The 20,684-nt window shown below is 51.7% G+C and overlaps 1 long non-coding RNA gene across 1 annotated transcript; it reads left to right on the top strand.

Moving 5' to 3' along the window:
* Positions 1-18,496: 18,496 nt before the first annotated feature.
* Positions 18,497-18,974, top strand: LOC136004507 (uncharacterized). Its single transcript, XR_010608504.1, has 3 exons — positions 18,497-18,588; positions 18,674-18,727; positions 18,855-18,974. It is a non-coding gene; the product is annotated as an uncharacterized LOC136004507 (long non-coding RNA).
* The last annotated feature ends 1,710 nt before the right edge of the window (positions 18,975-20,684 follow it).

The raw sequence follows: 20,684 nt of genomic DNA, 5'->3' as shown, positions 1-20,684 counted from the left end.
TTCTTGGGCCCCTCTGCCCTCCAGGGCTATATCCCATGGAACCTTACTAAGCAGGCTCCTGAAGAGGCCAAAGTCTGCTCTTTTGAAGTCCAGGGCAGTGAGCTTGCTACACGCTCTTCTCACTGTCCTGGGGTTCTCAAATTCCACCATAAATTCTGCCGTGCAGTGCCATCGTTCCAACAGATGTCAGGGTGGTTGAAGTCCTCCATGAGAACAAGGGCCTGCGAGCGTGAGGCTTTTCCTATCTGTCTGTAGAGTGCTTCATCCACGGGTTCTCCTTGATCAGGGGGCCTGTAAGAGATTCCAACAGTAATGTCTCCCAAGGCTGTTTTCCCTTTAACACTGACCCACAAACTCTCTGTAAACTGATCACCTGCCCCCAGACAGAGTTCCATACTCTCCAGCCTATCCCTAACATAAAGGGCAACTCCTCCTCCCCTCCTGCCGGGCCTGTCTTTTCTAAAGAGCCTGTAACCTTCCATTCCAACACTCCAGTCATAGGCGCCATCCCACCATGTTTCTGTTATGCCTGTTATCTCATACCCCCGTAGATGTGCACACATCTCCAATTCCTCTTGTTTGTTCCCCATGCTAGGGGCGTTTGTATAGAGGCATCTGAGACGAGCTCCAATTGAAGACGGCTCGTTGGCTGGAGCAGCTGGAATATATCTACATTGTTCCGAGCTTTTATTATAGGTGTTGGCAACTGACTGGGTGTGTTGGGATGGAATGATGCCCCCATCCCCCAACACATAGTTTAAAGCCTCCTTGACCAGTCTGGCAAGCCTCCTACCAAAACTGTTCTTCCCCTTCTTTACCAGAGCAGCTCCACCAGCCCCCAATAGACCTAGCCTACTAACTTCAGTCCTATGTTCAAGACACCCAAACCCCTGACTATAACACCACCCTTTTAACCATTTATTAACCTGTCCAATCCTCCTAGCTTTTTCTTGGTCCTCCCCTGTCCCCTGGAGAATTGACGAAAAGACTATCTGAGCACCGGTGCCCCTAACAACCTCTCCCAGGGCTCTGTAGTCTTTCTTTATGGTCCCCAGTCTACTACTACCTATATCCCTAGCACCCACATAGATCACCAGGAGCGGGTAATAGTCCGTGGAACTTACTAGAGTAGGCAGCCTCTCTGTAACATCCCTGATCCGTGCCCCTGGTAGGCAGCACACCTCCCTCGAGATGGGGTCAGGCCGACAGATGAGTGCTTCTGTCCCTTTCAAAGTAGAGTCCCCTATTAATATGACTCGCCGCTTTTTCTTTGTAGCGCCAGTAGAGATCTTTACCCGTGCATAATCCGGCTGTTTGTGGTGCAAGTGCATTTCCTCGTTAGTCTCCTGCAGGACAGCAAAGCGGTTCTGCGTGGGGACAACAGGTTTAGGGGGAAGCCCCTTGCCTTTAATTGTCCTTTTCCTCCTTCTTTTGTTATTTTTCTTTGTCACTAATTCCCTACTTCCCGGGTTGGTGGCCTCCTTCTTTCCTTCATGAGCTGGAGGGGAAGCTTGAGGCCCCTGCACAGTATGGGGCTGGAGCAAGCAGCTCTGCTTCCTCTCAGCTACCCTGACATCTTGAAGCCTGCTAATAGCATTCCGCAGCTCAGCCACCTGCTGCAGGAGGACCTCAACCAGGGAGCACTGAGTGCAGCCCTGCCCATCGTGCACCTTTCCCTCACAAGACCAGTTCAGGCACCGTCTACACTCTGAGCTCTGCACTGCAGCCTCCCCTGTCATCTGCTTTGTCTGGGTGCCTATGCTGGCCACCGCCGGGGAAGCCAGAGCAGAGCTCCCAGAACGGGCCCTGGCCTTACGACGGGTGCTCACCATCCCGCTTGCTCGCCCGTGCGAACTGCCGTGCTAACTGCCTCGTCCCTCTCCGTTTGTCTGCTCTGTTCGCCGCGCTCCTGGTTGCTCGTGCTCCCTGGGGCAGGTTTTTAACCACTCAGGGTTGGTGCTGCTGCTCCTGGCTCCGCCCCTGTGAGTCAGCGGCTCACGTCCGCGGAGCTGCCGGCTCTTGGGCAGGTCTTGTCGAGGACTTGAAGCTCCCTCGGTAGCTCTGGCTGGTCTGAGTTGAGGCTCCTGGACGCTCATCTCTCTCCTGCTCCGGTGTTAAAGGCGTCCTCTCTCGAGCTACTCACCTCAGCAATTGACCGGCAACAGTTGGTGATGCCCGGTTTGAATCTCCCGCCGCTGCTCCTGGCTCCGCCCCCTGTGAGTCAGCGGCTCGCGTCCGCGGAGCTGCCGGCTTCTGGGCAGGTCCTGTCGAGGACTTGAAGCTCCATCGGTAGCTCTGGCTGCTCTGAGTTGAGGCTCCTGGACGCTGATCTCTCCCCCCTCTGGTGTTAAAGGCGTCCTCTCTCGAGCTACTCACCTCAGCAAGTTCAGGGTACAAAGGATCTGAGGCCAGCTGTACCCCAACTGAGAGGTACTGGCAGCCTATGAAGGGGTATGAGCTGCTTCAGAAGTGATTGGCACTGAAGCACAGCTCCTCCTGGCACCCCAGTTTCCCGTACTGGGATGGGTGTTCAAAGGCAGGGTTTCCTCTACACATCATGCAGCTGATGCTACGTGGAGTAAATGGGCTGCGCTAATTACACAATGAGCTCGAATAGAAAATCTCAGTGATCCAGGCATTCTAGAAGTCATCATGGACTGGCCAGAGGGCAAAGATTTTGGAATGTCACCAGAGGAGGAGGTGATGCGTATTGAAGAGGCCCCACCATATAATAAACTGTCAGAAAATGAAAAGCAGTGTGCCTTGTTTACTGATGGGTCCTGCCGTATTGTGGGAAAGCATTGGAGTTGGAAGGCAGCCGTATGGAGTCCTCGATGACATATTGCAGAAACTGCTGAAGGAGAGGGCGAATCGAGTCAGTTTGCCGAGGTGAAAGCCATCCAGATGGCCCTGGATGTTGCTGAACGAGAAAAGTGGCCACTTCTTTATCTCTACACTGACTCATGGATGGTGGCAATTGTTCTGTGTGGGTGGTTGCAGCAATGGAAGCAAAGCAACTGGCAACGCAGAGGTAAACCCATCTGGGCTGCTGCACTGTGGCAAGATATCGCTGCCTGTGTGCCGAAACTGGTGGTGAAGGTACGCCATGTAGATGCCCATGTACACAACAGTCGGGCCACTGAGGAACACCAGAACAACCAACAAGTGGATAAAGCTGCTAAGATTGAAGTGGCTCAGATGGACTTAGACTGGCAACATAAAGGTGAATTATTTTTGGCCCGGTGGGCCCATGACACTTCAGGCCATCAGGGCAGAGATGCAACATATAGATGGGCCTGTTACCGAGGGATGGACTTTAAGAATGGAAACTATTGCCCAGGTTATTCATGAGTGTGAAACATGTGCTGCAATTAAACAAGCCAAATGGTTAAAGCCTCTTTGGTATGGAGGACTATGGCTGAAGTACAAATATGGGGAGGCCTGGCAGATTGACTATATCACACTCCCACCAAACCGCCAAGGTAAGCGCCATGTGCTTACTATGGTGGAAGCAACCACCGGATGGCTGGAAACATATGCTGTGCCCCATGCCACCGCCCCAAAAGCTATCCTGGGCCTTGAGAAACAAATTTTGTGGCGACAAAGCACCCCAGAGAGATTTGAGTCAGATAATGGGACTCGTTTCCGTAATATCCTTATAGACACTTGGGCCAAAGAGCATGGCATTGAGTGGGTATATCATATCCCCTACCATGCATAAGCCTCTGGGAAGACTGAACACTACAATGGGCTGTTAAGAACCACACTAAGAGCAATGGGTGGGGGAACTTTCAAGCATTGGGATACACACTTACCAAAGGACACCTGGTTGGTCAACACCAGACGATCTGCCAACCGAGCTGGCCCAGCCCAGTCAGAACTTTTATATTTTGTAGAAGGGGAGAAAGTTCCTGTGATGCACATGAAGAATTTGCTGCGGAAGACAGTTTGTGTTATTCCTGCTTCAGGTAAAGGCAAACCCACTCGTGGGATTGCTTTTGCTCAGGGACCTGGGTATACTTGGTGGGTAATGTGGGAAGATGGGGAAGTCCGATGTATACTTCATGGAGATTTGATTTTAGGTGAAAACAGCCAATGAACTTTAGTTGTATGCTGTTGCCTGCTGTGTAATACTTTTATAGCCCATCAACTATATGTCTTCAAGTCATCAGCAATTGGCCCTGACTTCCTTCCAACCGTCATCCCAACAGAGAATGAATTTTGATAGAACCAGACAAGTTCTGCAGTGAAGTAACAATCAGCATCAGCAGGCAACGATCCAACACTGCACACAGCCTTTCCTGCCCTGGATGACTGTTACAAGGGATGGAACCTGACATCATGGACCGAATGGACTTGACAGCATTATAGGGATTGTTCCATGCACTAAGAAATGATTTCTTTGTCTGTGTGTGTATGTGAATGTGTGTGTGTATATATATATATGTAAGAGAGATGGTATATTGTAAATGTGTGATCTGAGCATGATGTTAATGGCATGGAATTAAGGGGTGGATACTGTCCTGGGTTTACCAGTAGCTGTTTTTCTCCTTCGTAATAACTGGTGCAAGCTCTGTGTTTTGACTTCCAGCCTGGGAATAGAGCTGATAACACGCATTGTTTTTAATTGTTGCTAAGTAGTGTTTATTCTGGCCAAGGACTTTGTGAGTCTCATGCTCTGCTGGGGACGAGGGGAGGCCGGGAGGAAGCGGAGACAGGACACCTGACTTAAGCTAGCCAAAGAGGTATTCCATACCATAGCATGTCATGCCCAGGATGTAAGGGAGAGTTACCCGGAAGAGCTGGGGGACTGCAGGGTTGGTTGAGGTATCGGTCAGTGCTCGGCTGGGGGGAGTGTGGGCAGTTATTGGTCGGCTGGTTTTGAGGTGTTGCGTTCTTTTCTCTTGTTATTTTTTTTATCATTATTATTATTGGTGGTAGCAGTAGTGGTTTATGTTATATCTTAGTTACTGAAATGTTTTTATTTCAACCTGTGGGAGTTGCATTCTTTTTGATTCTCTTCTCTGTCCCTCTGGGTGTAGGGGGAGGGCAAGAAGGGGGGGAGGGAGTGAACGAGCTGTGTGATTTATGGCTGACTTTGTTTAAACCATGACAGGAGGCGCCCTCCTCAACCCTCAAGGGCCCTCCTCGCCCCTCAAGGGCGCACTGAAACGCAAACCTCGCCCCTCAAAGACCCGCCTCGTCCCTCAAGAGTCTGCCTCGCCATGCAAGCGCCCACCTGAAGCACCCACCACGCCACTTCAAGTGCTCAACTGAAGCGCCCACCACAGACCTCAAATGCCCACCTCGCCCCTCAAATGCACAACTGTATTGCTCGCCTCATCACTCAAGCACTCAGCTGAAGACCCCGCCTTGCCCCTCAGGCATGCGCCTCGCCTATCAAGCGCCTGACTCGCCCCTCAAGCGCCCCCCTGATGTGCCCGCCTCGCCCCTTAAGGGCACTCCTTGCCCCTCAGGCGCCCAACCGAAGCGCCCGCACGGCCCCTCAGGCGCCCAACTCAAGCGCCCACATTGCCCCTCAGGCATGCGCCTCGCCCCTCAGGTGCCTGCCTCACCCCTCAAGGGCCTGCCTCACCCCTGAAGCGCCCACTGAAACACAAACCTCGCCCCCCAAAGACCTGCCTCGCACCTCAAGAGCCTGCTTCGCCACGCAAGCGCCCAACTGAAGTGCCCTCCCTGCTCCTCAGGCGCTCAAGTGAAGCATCTGTCTCGCTCCTCAGGCACCCGTCTGAAGCGCCCACCTCGCCCCTTAAAGAGCCCACCTGAAGCGCCCACCACACCACTTCAAGCACTCACCTGAAGCGCCCACCACAGACCTCACACGCCCACCTAGCCCCTCAAATGCACAACTGAAGCGCACGCCTCATCACTCAAGCGCTCAACTGAAGTCCCCACCTTGACCCTCAAGAGCCCAACCAAAACGCCCGCCTCGCCCCTCAGGCGCCCGCCTGACTCCTCAAGGGCCCTCCTCACCCCTCAAGGGCCCACTGAAGTGCAAACCTCGCACCTCAAATACCCGCCTCGCCCCTCAAGCGCCTGACCGAAGAGCCCGCCTCGGCCCTCAAACGACCACCTCAAGTGCCCGCCTCGCTTCTCACATGCCCACCTCAAGCGCCCGCCTCACCCCTGAAGCACCCAACCGAAGCGCCGCATCGCCCCTCAGGCGCCCAACCTAAGCGCCTGCCGCGCCCCTCAGGCGCCCAACTGAACCGCCCACCGCACCCCTCAGGGGCCCAACCCAAGCGCCCGCTGCACCCCTCAGGCGCCCACTGAAGAGGAAACCTCATCCCTCAAACACCCGCCTCGCGCCTCAAGAGCCCACCTCACCACGCAAGCGCCCAGCTGAAGCGCCCTCCCCCCTCCTCAGGCGCCCAAGTGAAGCACCCGCATGGCTCCTTAGGCGCCTCTCTGAAGTACTCACCTCGCACCTCAAGTGCCCACCCAAACTGCCCATCACGCCACTTCAAGCGCTCACCTGAAGCGCCCACCACAGACTTCAAACGCCCACCTCAACCTCAAACGCACAACTGAAGCTCACGCCTCATCACTCAGGCGCACAACTGAAACACCTGCCTCGCCCCTCAGGAGCCCGCCTCGCCCCTCAAGTGCCCAAATGCAGTGCCAGCATAGCCCCTCAAGAGCTCAAATGAAGTGCCCACCTTGCCCCTTAAAGCGCCCACCTGAAGCGCCCACCACGCACCTCAAACGCCCACCTCGCCCCTCAAATGCACAAATGAAGCGCATGCCTCATTACTCAAGCGCTCAAATGAAGACCCCGCCTTACCCCTCAAGTGCTCAACCGAAGTACCCGCCTCGTCCCTCAAGCGCCCAACCCAAGCGCCCGCCTCGCCCCTCAAGCACCCACCCAAAGTGCCCGCCTCACCCCTCAAGCACCCACCTTGCCCTTCAAGCACCCAACTGAACCTCCCGCCTCGCCCCTCAAGCTCCAAACTGAAGTGCCCGACTTGAGCCTCAAGCGCCCTCCTCACCCTTCAAGCGCCCGCCTCACCCCTCAAGCGCCCAACTGAAGCGCCCACCGCGCCCCTCAAGTGCGCAACCGAAGCGCTCGCCTCGCCCCTCAGGCGCCCAACCGAAGCGCCCGCCTCGCCCCTCAGACGCGCGCCTCGCCCCTCAGGCGCCCAACTGAAGCGCCCGCCTTGCCCCTCAGGCGACCGCCTTACCCCTCAAGGGCCCTCCTCTCCCCTCGAGTGCCCATTGAAGCACAAACCTTGCCCTTCAAAGACCTACCTCGCGCCTCAAGAGCCCGCCTCACCACGCAAGCGCCCAACTGAAGTGCCCGTCCCGCTCCTCAGGTGCCCAAGTGAAGCACCCACCTCGCTCCTCAGGCACCCATCTGAAGCGCCCGCCTCGCCCCTCAAGCGCCCAACTGTAGTGCCCACCTCGCCCCTCAAGCGCCCACCTGAAGCACCCGCCTAGCCCATCAGGCGCCCACCTCACCCCTCAAGGGCCCTCCTCGCCCCTCAAGCGCCCACTGAAGCGCAGAACTCACCCCTCAAAGACCCACCTCACGCCTCAAGAGCCCGCCTCGCCACGCAAGAGCCCAACTGAAGCGCCCTCCCCGCTCCTCAAGCGCCCAAGTGAAGCACCCGCCGTGCTCCTCAGGCACCCATCTGAAGCGCCCGACTCGTCCCTCAAGAGCGCAGCTGAATCTACCAGCTCACCCCTCAGGGGCCCACCTTGCGCCTCAAGCGCCCAACTGAAGTGTCCGCCTCACACCTCAAAGGCCCGCCGCGCCCCTCAAGGGTCTGCCCTGCCCCTCAAGCACCCGCCTGGCCACTCAAGCGCCTAACTGCTATTCCCGCCTTGCCCCTCAAGCTCCAAACTGATGCTCCTGCTTCGCCCCTGAAGCGCCCGACCAAAGCGCCTGCCTTGTCCCTCAAGCGCCCGCCTCGCCCCTCAGGCGCCCGACTGAAACGCCTGCCTCAACCCTCAGGAGCTCAAATGAAGCGCCCATCACACCACTTAAAGCACCCACCTGAAGCGCCCACAAATGAAGCCCATGCCTCACTCAAGCGCTCAACTGAAGACCCCACCTTGCCCCTAAAGAGCTCAACCGAAGCACCCGCCTCGCCCTTCAAGCGCCCAACTGAAGCACCCACCTCGCCCCTCAGGCACCCAACTAAAGCGCCTGCATCGCCCCTCAGGCACCCAACTGAAGCGCCCACCTTGCCCCTCAGGCATGTGCCTCACCCCTCAGGCACCCGCCTCACCCTTCAAGGGCCCACCTCACCCCTCAAGCGCCCACTGAAACACAAACCTTGCCCCTCAAAGACCTGCCTCGCGCCTCAAGAGCCTGCTTCGCCACACAAGCGCCCAACTGGAGTGCCCATCTCGCTCCTCAGGTGCCCGTCTGAAGCGCCCACCTTGCCCCTTAAAGCGCCTACCTGAAGCGCCCACCACGCAACTTCAAGCGCTCACCTGAAGCACCCACCACAGACCTCAAATGCCCGCCTCGCCCCTCAGGTGCCCACCTCTCTGCCAAAGCGCCAAACCGAACTGCCGACCGCTCCCCCGCAGCGCTCAGCTGAAGCATGGAGCTCTCCACTGAAACACCGACTTCCCCCCAGAGCACTAAACCAAAGTGCCGATCTCTCCACTGAAGCACTTAACCGAAACGCCAACCTCGGCCCTGGAGCACTAAACCAAAGCGCCGTTCTCTCCCCTGGAGCGCCGACCTCAACCCTTAAAGCACTAAGCTGGAGGACCGACCTCAACCCATCAAGCGCTTAACCGGAGTGCCTACCCCCCCCCCGGACCACTAAACTGGAGCGCAGTCCTCCCGCCTGGAGCTCTAAACCAGAGCACCCACCTCCCGCTGGAGCGCTAAACCTGAGAGCCGAGTCGCCCAAGCCTACCCCTGCTTTGCTGAGAATAAATCCACAGGCACCACATTCCCGGGAACATCCTAAACACCCTGCCTGTCAAAATCCTTTCCCTGCATCAACTATGGCTCAAACATAGGAGATGACAGATGTCACCTCATGGACCAGCCGGGATGGGGAAGAAAAAATATCCCCAGCTGGGGGAGGAAGAAGAACAATATCCCCCATCTGTGTTTTTTTGGTTCTAAGCATCTAAAAGTCTGAAAAGGAAAACCGTTTTAAATCGATAACCCACGTCCCACACATACACAAAAAACCTTAAACCTACAACCAGTCACACACTAAAATTGACTGGAGTTCCACGCCCAACACCAGTAACATCTACCTTACATAAACTTAGGAAATTACTAACATAAATTTCATTTAAATGCATTTACATACATAAATAACTTTGTTCACGTTTTAAAACTCATCCTTACAAATCCAACAACACCTTACTACCTACACAAAAAGCTCAACAGGTAGCATGCTTTGTCACATAATGATCAACAGACATCCTTTTACACACTGCAATGCAGCCTTCCATTTGACATAGAGAGCTTTCATGCCTCTAACTGAAGTCTTCTACATGCTGCAAATCACCATCCAGGTACAGACGGAGTTCTTCTCGAATCTACAGATTCTCAACATATGAGCCTGCAGACAAAACCACATTTCTATCAATATTATTACAATGACCTCTAAACATCCTCCCCTCACTTTTCTCTATATCTGCACCCAACAGACAACATTCACTGCACCCAACAGACAACATTCACTGCACCTAAACATACTTAACAACCACCTACACCCATATATGAGACAGGAACTTAAGGGCTGCCACACCAACTCTCACATATTCTTTTCCAAATACAAAACAACCCCAACCCCCCCCCCCCCCCCCCCCAAGCCTGGGTTCAGGAATTCTCAGCAACTAAATCCCCTGAAGCCTCAAAACCACCCTGCCTGAAAACCCCATACCTGCACTGACCGCCGCTCAAACACATGCAGTGATGAACATAACCTCACAGACTGGCTGGAAGCAGTAAAAAAAAAAAAAAAAAAAAAACAACAAACAAACAAAAAAACACACCTGGTGGAGGAAAGAGAAATAAATAATCCTGTCTGTGATTTTTGTTTCTAAACATATAAAGACCCGTAAAGAAAAAAAAAAGAAATTTAAATCTACAACCCACATCCCACACGTACACACAAGACCTAAGCCTAGAACCACCCACACAAGCTTCCACTCATCTCTACATGCTCACACACATGCCAAATGCATCACCCTGACACCTGCCACACAGGCCCAAACTTCACCACTGCTCATCCCTACCACTCCTACCCCTGCCTCCCTGGAATAAATCCACAGGAACCACATTCCAGGGAACACCCTAAACACCCTGCTGCCAAAACCATGCCCCTGCACCCAATGTTGCTCAAACACAGGCCATAACAAATGTTACCTATCACAGAGATCATCAGGACTACAGAGCTACACTGCGATAATGAAAACCCACCACATACGTTCCAGAGTTCAAGAACTCTAGTTAAGAGAAAACCAGAGACAGAGAATTCTCAACTAGTTTATTAAAATAGGAAACTATTGAGATAGTAAAGAAAACAGTAAAGGATAATTCTCATGGCTGCTTATCTTACCAACCCCAAGGACCCTGTGAAGACCATCAGCAAACCAGCTCCGAGAACCATCATGGCAGTGTGAGGTGACATGCTCAACATTAGTGGGAGTCCCCAGTCAGGCAACATTCACCTGGGTGGGGCAAGCCTCTGCCTCCCTCACATAGCATGAGGCTTGGGCTTTCGAACTCACAAAAAAGCATGCTCATTGCGATGCAGGGGGCCAGCCCCTGTTGCAAGAAGTGACCAACAATATCTAGGAAGGTGTCCAAGGCTCAGGACTTTTACAGGCAGTTCTAAAGCAGAACTTCATGGGTAGGAACCAAAGCTAGACTTTTCATGAAACAGCCAAAGCACAACTTTCTGTGAGGAGCCAAAGAGAACAAACAGTACTTTCCCACCTGTGCCTGTTTCACCACAGACCATTACCACTGTCCCTGACACAACACCCCAGACTTAAGCCCCACAAATGGCACCTTGGCTATGGCACCCGAAACAAAAACAGTAGCAGACACATTGAGAGAGCTCAAAACTGTACCCTTCCCTCAGCAAGTCCCAACTCCCTCTTCCGACACTCTGCTGCTCATCTGCTGGCCTCTGCACATCTTAGGTTCTCTTCTTTGAGCACATGCACCGCCTGCAGAACAACATGAACAGCTAGTTTTATTTTCATGAAAACAACAAGACAATCAGTTGATGCTTCAGTCTGCTAAGCATAGCTCACCTAGCCCAAGACAGCTCTGGGGGGCTGAGCTCCTGTCATGGTTTAAACAAAGTCAGCCATAAATCACACAGCTCGTTCACTCCCTCCCCCCCTTCTTGCCCTCCCCCTACACCCAGAGGGACAGAGAAGAGAATCAAAAAGAATGCAACTCCCACAGGTTGAAATAAAAACATTTCAGTAACTAAGATATAACATAAACCACTACTGCTACCACCAATAATAATAATGATAAAAAAAATAACAAGAGAAAAGAACGCAACACCTCAAAACCAGCCGACCAATAACTGCCCACACTCCCCCCAGCCGAGCACTGACCGATACCTCAACCAACCCTGCAGTCCCCCAGCTCTTCCGGGTAACTCTCCCTTACATCCTGGGCATGACATGCTATGGTATGGAATACCTCTTTGGCTAGCTTAAGTCAGGTGTCCTGTCTCCGCTTCCTCCCGGCCTCCCCTCGTCCCCAGCAGAGCATGAGACTCACAAAGTCCTTGGCCAGAATAAACACTACTTAGCAACAATTAAAAACAATGCGTGTTATCAGCTCTATTCCCAGGCTGGAAGTCAAAACACAGAGCTTGCACCAGTTATTACGAAGGAGAAAAACAGCTACTGGTAAACCCAGGACAGTATCCACCCCTTAATTCCATGCCATTAACATCATGCTCAGATCACACATTTACAATATACCATCTCTCTTACATATATATATATACACACACACATTCACATACACACACAGACAAAGAAATCATTTCTTAGTGCATGGAACAATCCCTATAATGCTGTCAAGTCCATTCGGTCCATGATGTCAGGTTCCATCCCTTGTAACAGTCATCCAGGGCAGGAAAGGCTGTGTGCAGTGTTGGATCGTTGCCTGCTGATGCTGATTGTTACTTCACTGCAGAACTTGTCTGGTTCTATCAAAATTCATTCTCTGTTGGGATGACGGTTGGAAGGAAGTCAGGGCCAATTGCTGATGACTTGAAGACATATAGTTGATGGGCTATAAAAGTATTACACAGCAGGCAACAGCATACAACTAAAGTTCATTGGCTGTTTTCACCTAAAATCAAATCTCCATGAAGTATACATCGGACTTCCCCATCTTCCCACATTACCCACCAAGTATACCCAGGTCCCTGAGCAAAAGCAATCCCACGAGTGGGTTTGCCTTTACCTGAAGCAGGAATAACACAAACTGTCTTCCGCAGCAAATTCTTCATGTGCATCACAGGAACTTTCTCCCCTTCTACAAAATATAAAAGTTCTGACTGGGCTGGGCCAGCTCGGTTGGCAGATCGTCTGGTGTTGACCAACCAGGTGTCCTTTGGTAAGTGTGTATCCCAATGCTTGAAAGTTCCCCCACCCATTGCTCTTAGTGTGGTTCTTAACAGCCCATTGTAGTGTTCAGTCTTCCCAGAGGCTTATGCATGGTAGGGGATATGATATACCCACTCAATGCCATGCTCTTTGGCCCAAGTGTCTATAAGGATATTACGGAAACGAGTCCCATTATCTGACTCAAATCTCTCTGGGGTGCTTTGTCGCCACAAAATTTGTTTCTCAAGGCCCAGGATAGCTTTTGGGGCGGTGGCATGGGGCACAGCATATGTTTCCAGCCATCCGGTGGTTGCTTCCACCATAGTAAGCACATGGCGCTTACCTTGGCGGTTTGGTGGGAGTGTGATATAGTCAATCTGCCAGGCCTCCCCATATTTGTACTTCAGCCATAGTCCTCCATACCAAAGAGGCTTTAACCATTTGGCTTGTTTAATTGCAGCACATGTTTCACACTCATGAATAACCTGGGCAATAGTTTCCATTCTTAAAGTCCATCCCTCGGTAACAGGCCCATCTATATGTTGCATCTCTGCCCTGATGGCCTGAAGTGTCATGGGCCCACCGGGCCAAAAATAATTCACCTTTATGTTGCCAGTCTAAGTCCATCTGAGCCACTTCAATCTTAGCAGCTTTATCCACTTGTTGGTTGTTCTGGTGTTCCTCAGTGGCCCGACTGTTGTGTACATGGGCATCTACATGGCGTACCTTCACCACCAGTTTCGGCACACAGGCAGCGATATCTTGCCACAGTGCAGCAGCCCAGATGGGTTTACCTCTGCGTTGCCAGTTGCTTTGCTTCCATTGCTGCAACCACCCACACAGAACAATTGCCACCATCCATGAGTCAGTGTAGAGATAAAGAAGTGGCCACTTTTCTCGTTCAGCAACATCCAGGGCCATCTGGATGGCTTTCACCTCGGCAAACTGACTCGATTCGCCCTCTCCTTCAGCAGTTTCTGCAATATGTCATCGAGGACTCCATACGGCTGCCTTCCAACTCCAATGCTTTCCCACAATACGGCAGGACCCATCAGTAAACAAGGCACACTGCTTTTCATTTTCTGACAGTTTATTATATGGTGGGGCCTCTTCAATACGCATCACCTCCTCCTCTGGTGACATTCCAAAATCTTTGCCCTCTGGCCAGTCCATGATGACTTCTAGAATGCCTGGATCACTGAGATTTTCTATTCGAGCTCATTGTGTAATTAGCGCAGCCCATTTACTCCACGTAGCATCAGCTGCATGATGTGTAGAGGAAACCCTGCCTTTGAACACCCATCCCAGTACGGGAAACTGGGGTGCCAGGAGGAGCTGTGCTTCAGTGCCAATCACTTCTGAAGCAGCTCATACCCCTTCATAGGCTGCCAGTACCTCTCAGTTGGGGTACAGCTGGCCTCAGATCCTTTGTACCCTGAACTTGCTGAGGTGAGTAGCTCGAGAGAGGACGCCTTTAACACCAGAGGGGGGAGAGATCAGCGTCCAGGAGCCTCAACTCAGAGCAGCCAGAGCTACCGATGGAGCTTCAAGTCCTCGACAGGACCTGCCCAGAAGCCGGCAGCTCCGCGGACGCGAGTCGCTGACTCACAGGGGGCGGAGCCAGGAGCAGCGGCGGGAGATTCAAACCGGGCATCACCAACTGTTGCCGGTCAATTGCTGAGGTGAGTAGCTCGAGAGAGGACGCCTTTAACACCGGAGCAGGAGAGAGATGAGCGTCCAGGAGCCTCAACTCAGACCAGCCAGAGCTACCGAGGGAGCTTCAAGTCCTCGACAAGACCTGCCCAAGAGCCGGCAGCTCCGCGGACGTGAGCCGCTGACTCACAGGGGGCGGAGCCAGGAGCAGCAGCACCAACCCTGAGTGGTTAAAAACCTGCCCCAGGGAGCACGAGCAACCAGGAGCGCGGCGAACAGAGCAGACAAACGGAGAGGGACGAGGCAGTTAGCACGGCAGTTCGCACGGGCGAGCAAGCGGGATGGTGAGCACCCGTCGTAAGGCCAGGGCCCGTTCTGGGAGCTCTGCTCTGGCTTCCCCGGCGGTGGCCAGCATAGGCACCCAGACAAAGCAGATGACAGGAGAGGCTGCAGTGCAGAGCTCAGAGTGTAGACGGTGCCTGAACTGGTCTTGTGAGGGAAAGGTGCACGATGGGCAGGGCTGCACTCAGTGCTCCCTGGTTGAGGTCCTCCTGCAGCAGGTGGCTGAGCTGCGGAATGCTATTAGCAGGCTTCAAGATGTCAGGGTAGCTGAGAGGAAGCAGAGCTGCTTGCTCCAGCCCCATACTGTGCAGGGGCCTCAAGCTTCCCCTCCAGCTCATGAAGGAAAGAAGGAGGCCACCAACCCGGGAAGTAGGGAATTAGTGACAAAGAAAAATAACAAAAGAAGGAGGAAAAGGACAATTAAAGGCAAGGGGCTTCCCCCTAAACCTGTTGTCCCCACGCAGAACCGCTTTGCTGTCCTGCAGGAGACTAACGAGGAAATGCACTTGCACCACAAACAGCCGGATTATGCACGGGTAAAGATCTCTACTGGCGCTACAAAGAAAAAGCGGCGAGTCATATTAATAGGGGACTCTACTTTGAAAGGGACAGAAGCACTCATCTGTCGGCCTGACCCCATCTCGAGGGAGGTGTGCTGCCTACCAGGGGCACGGATCAGGGATGTTACAGAGAGGCTGCCTACTCTAGTAAGTTCCACGGACTATTACCCGCTCCTGGTGATCTATGTGGGTGCTAGGGATATAGGTAGTAGTAGACTGGGGACCATAAAGAAAGACTACAGAGCCCTGGGAGAGGTTGTTAGGGGCACCGGTGCTCAGATAGTCTTTTCGTCAATTCTCCAGGGGACAGGGGAGGACCAAGAAAAAACTAGGAGGATTGGACAGGTTAATAAATGGTTAAAAGGGTGGTGTTATAGTCAGGGGTTTGGGTGTCTTGAACATAGGACTGAAGTTAGTAGGCTAGGTCTATTGGGGGCTGGTGGAGCTGCTCTGGTAAAGAAGGGGAAGAACAGTTTTGGTAGGAGGCTTGCCAGACTGGTCAAGGAGGCTTTAAACTATGTGTTGGGGGATGGGGGCATCATTCCATCCCAACACACCCAGTCAGTTGCCAACACCTATAATAAAAGCTCGGAACAATGTAGATATATTCCAGCTGCTCCAGCCAACGAGCCGTCTTCAATTGGAGCTCGTCTCAGATGCCTCTATACAAACGCCCCTAGCATGGGGAACAAACAAGAGGAATTGGAGATGTGTGCACATCTACGGGGGTATGAGATAACAGGCATAACAGAAACATGGTGGGATGGCGCCTATGACTGGAGTGTTGGAATGGAAGGTTACAGGCTCTTTAGAAAAGACAGGCCCGGCAGGAGGGGAGGAGGAGTTGCCCTTTATGTTAGGGATAGGCTGGAGAGTATGGAACTCTGTCTGGGGGCAGGTGATCAGTTTACAGAGAGTTTGTGGGTCAGTGTTAAAGGGAAAACAGCCTTGGGAGACATTACTGTTGGAATCTCTTACAGGCCCCCTGATCAAGGAGAACCCGTGGATGAAGCACTCTACAGACAGATAGGAAAAGCCTCACGCTCGCAGGCCCTTGTTCTCATGGAGGACTTCAACCACCCTGACATCTGTTGGAACGATGGCACTGCACGGCAGAATTTATGGTGGAATTTGAGAACCCCAGGACAGTGAGAAGAGCGTGTAGCAAGCTCACTGCCCTGGACTTCAAAAGAGCAGACTTTGGCCTCTTCAGGAGCCTGCTTAGTAAGGTTCCATGGGATATAGCCCTGGAGGGCAGAGGGGCCCAAGACTGTTGGTTGATATTCAAGGATCACCTGCTACAAGCTCAGGAGTGCTGCATCCCAACTAGAGGGAAGTGCGGCAGAAGGGCCAGGAGACCTCCTTGGATGGATAAGGAGCTGCTGAGGAAAATTCAAAGGAAAAAAGAGGCTTATAAGAAATGGAAGCAAGGACAGGCGGCCTGGGTAGAGTACAGGGATGTTGTCCAGGAAGCTAGGGACCAGGTTAGGAAGGCTAAGGCCCATTTAGAATTAAACCTAGCCGGGGATGTTAAGGATAACAGGAAGGGATTCTACAAGTACGTAGCAAACAAAAAACCATACTAGGGACAAAATAGGCCCCCTGAGGAAGCTTTCGGGAGAACTGGCTACCCTGGATTTGGAGAAGGCTGAGGTTCTGAATGACTTCTTTGCCTCGGTCTTCACTGGCAAAGGCTCTGACTGCACCACCCAGTTCCTAGAAGGTAGATGCAGGGACTGTGAGAATGAAGACCTTGGGCCCACTGTGGGAGAGGATCTGGTTCAAGACCATCTTCAAAATCTGAATGCACACAAGTCCATGGGACGTGATGGAATCCATCCGCGGGTCCTGAAGGAGCTGGCGAATGAAGATGCTAAGCCACTGGCCATCATATTTGAAAAATCATGGCAGTCAGGTGAAGTTCCCGACGACTGGAAAAAGGGAAATATAACCCCCATTTTCAAGAAGGGGAAAATGGAAGACCCGGGGAATTACAGACCAGTCAGTCTCACCTCTGTGCCTGGTAAAATCTTGGAGCACATTCTCCTGGAAGGCATGCTAAGGCACATGAAAAACAACAAGGTGCTTGGTGACAGCCAGCATGGCTTCACTAAGGGGAAATCCTGCCTGACCAATTTGGTGGCCTTCTATGATGGGGCTACAGAATTGATGGATAAGGGTAAAGCAGTTGATTTCATCTACCTGGACTTGTGCAAAGCTTTTGACACTGTCCCACATGACATCCTTCTCTCTAAATTGGAAAAATATCAATTTGATAGATGGACTACTTGGTAGATAAAGAACTGGCTGGATGGCTGCACACAAAGAGTTGTGGTCAATGGCTCGATGTTCTGCTGGAGACCAGTAACGAGTGGTGTCCCTCAGGGATCGGTGTTGGGACCGGTCTTGTTTAACATCTTCATGGCTGACATGGACAGTGGGATTGCGTGCGCCCTCAGCAAGTTTGCCGATGACACCAAGCTGTGTGGTCTGGTTGATATGCTGGAGGGAAGGGATGCCATCCAGAGGGACCTTGATACACTTGTAAGGTGGGCTGATGCCAACCTTATGGAGTTCAACCACAACAAGGCCCTACCTGCAACCCCTCCTTCAATGCCCTGGCTCAGGGGCGGGGCAAACCACCAGCTGGTATAAAAACAGTCTGACAAGGTACAGCTTTGTCTTTTTTGTCTGGGTTTGCTTTCTTGGGTCTTTTCTGGTATTTAATATTTTGGTTTTTTTTCTGGCTTATTTTTGCATTCATAATTCCCAGACTACACAGTTTCTTTTTTATGAAGTTAGTCTTAGAATTATATTTGGTTTCAGACCACATAGGGGTTTTCTGGTGCAGATTCTGAGGCTCAGACTCATGAAGGCTTACTTTCACACAGACTGGCTCAGTCTGGCATTGACTGGCTTACACATCCACATGAATCTCACACTGAGACTAATACAGACTTCTTGGTTCAGACTAATTCTCATATTTTGACTAAAAGAAGACATTCAGGTGTTTTAGCTAAGGTGAGCTATGCTTAGAACGCCCAAGTAGCAACTTATTTCAGGGTCTTGTCATTTTCATAAAACCACAATTATTCCTTCTTTTTAGTGTTTTCCAGGGGGTGTACACGTTAGAATAAAGGGATAGAAAACCTTTGAAGGCTAATGGATGAGTATTAAAGTCCCAGGAGAGGGAAATAGAACTTGCTGAGGAAAAGGTGCAGCTTCTATTTCTTTGTCACTGTGTGCATGTTTCCATTTCTTTTCTAGGTGTCGCAGGTAACTCGAGAGAGGTAAAGCTGCAAATTGAAAAGGGCTGTGAGAAGATAAGGAGTTTGTGTGTGTTGGGGGTCTTAATTGTTGAGAAGAATATGGCAAAGGGGTTCAGTATTTGTTTTTGGTGTTGTAGGGCCTGTCCTCTATCTTTAGAGTTGGATGAATGCTTGAGGTGAGTCAGGGAGGTAAGGAGAAGGATTGTAGGGTCAGTCAGTTTTTGCAAGCACTGTGGTCATTTGTCTCTGTTGTACTTGTAGGACTTGGAGAAAAGGAAAGGCTCAGTGTTGGACTCTACTATGGGATTGGAACAGGTGAGCATAATGTTGAGGAGCTTTGAAGGAGGAAGAGGACTGTTACAGAATAGGCCAGCATTGGTGGGTGGGGTGGGGGTGGTGATGATGATGGTCAGCACAGTATGTTCCTGTTTGCTTATTGCAGGTGATAAAGAGAAACTTGGCAGCTGTGGCAAGATCCCAGGACTCTAATGTGGGTGTTCTGACCATCAAGGCCAGCTTGAGACCCATGGAACTATGGAAGCTAAGGAGAGGGACTGCTGCTTGGGACTGGAGGGTGCGGGACAAGGTTAGGATGGTAGGAAGGGGTTTGAAATGTAGCATGAGGCTGAGGGAAAGGCAGGGAGCTACTTTGCAGCATTAGCTTACATGGGTAGGGCAGCTACAGCTTAATTGTGTTATGGAGTGAGGGTGTTACCCACAAGCTTTCCCTTAGTGCCCTGGGTCAGGGGTGGGCCAAACCACCAGCTGGGATAAAAGCACCCCGACAGTCTATAGCTGGGTCTTATTTTATCTGGCTCTGTTTCATTGGCTGCTCCATAGCTTTAATTTTCTGGCTTTCTTTCTGTGGCTTAGACTCACATTCAAGACTTGTAGACCATGCAGGCTCTCTCTCACACAGACTGGCTCAGGCACTCTCTGGTGCTGACTTCTCACACTTACTTAAGCTCAATCTGACACTGAGCAGCTCATGCATCCACACAAATTTCACGTTGATTCTAACACAGAATTCCTGGTTCAGACTACCTGGCTAAGACTCCCTGGCTCAAACTCGCCCTCAAACTCTAGCTGAAAAGTAACATTCAGATGACTCGGCCAAGGTGAGCCATGCTTGGAACACCAAAGTAGCAACTTATTTCAGGGTTGGCTGCAGCTTCTATTTTTCTCTCTCTGTGTGTCTGATACCATTTTGGTTTTAGGTGCCACACTTAGGTGAAGCTGCCAAATGAGGAGGGCTGTGAGAAGATGGAAAGGTTGTCTGTGTGAGTGGTGATTAAGAGTTGAGAATAACATGGTGTCATGGTTTAAACCCAACCACACAGCTTGCTCTCTCACTCCCCCCCTTCTTGCCCTCCCCCTGCTCCTGGAGGGATGGAGAGGAGAATCGGAAAGAATGTAACTCCCACAGGTTGAGATAAGAACAGTTTAGTAACTAAGGTATAACACAAATCACTACTGCTGCCACCAATAATAATAATGATAAAGGAAATAACAAGAGGAAAGAATACAACACCTCTACACCAGCTGACCGATAAGTCACCCCACTCCCCCCAGCTGAGCACCGACCCATACCTCATCCCTAGCCCTTCCGGGTAACTCCCCATTACATCCTGGGCATGATGTACTGTGATATGGAATACATCTTTGGCTAGTTTGGGTCAGGTGTTCTGTCTCTGCTTCCTCCTAGCTTCCCCTCCTCCCTGGCAGAGCATGAGGCTCAGAAAGTCCTTGGCCAGACCAAACATTTGAGCAGCAACTAAAAATATTGGTGTTATCAGCACTGTTCCCAGGCAAAAAATCAAAACCACAGCATTACACCAGCTACTAAGAAGGAGAAAAAACAACTGCTACCGCTGAACCCAGGACAGTATCCACCCCTTAATCCATACCATTCACGTCATGCTCAGATCCCACATTTTCAATATACCATCATTCTTATCTCAGTGCACTCTTAGTGCATGGACCAGTCTCTATAAAGCTGCTGAGTCTGTCTGGTCCATGATGGCAGTCTCCATTTCTTGTAACAGTCTCTCAGAGCAGGAGAGGCTGTGTGCAGTGTTCACACTCGTGAATAACCTGGGCAATAGTGTCCATTGCTAAGTCCACCCCTTGATCATGAGTCCATATCTGTGTTTCATTTCTGCCTTGATGGCCTGAAGTGCCATGGGCCCACCAGGCTTGAAATAATTCACCCTTCCCTTCAGCAGTCTCTGCAGCTTGTTGCTGAGGACTCCATAGAACTGCCTTTCATCTC

This window comes from Lathamus discolor, chromosome W (assembly GCF_037157495.1).
Source record: "Lathamus discolor isolate bLatDis1 chromosome W, bLatDis1.hap1, whole genome shotgun sequence".
In the NCBI taxonomy this organism is placed as follows: domain Eukaryota; kingdom Metazoa; phylum Chordata; class Aves; order Psittaciformes; family Psittacidae; genus Lathamus; species Lathamus discolor.
The sequence above is the reverse complement of the archived record's forward strand: the minus strand, read 5'-3'. Positions and strand labels throughout refer to the sequence as shown.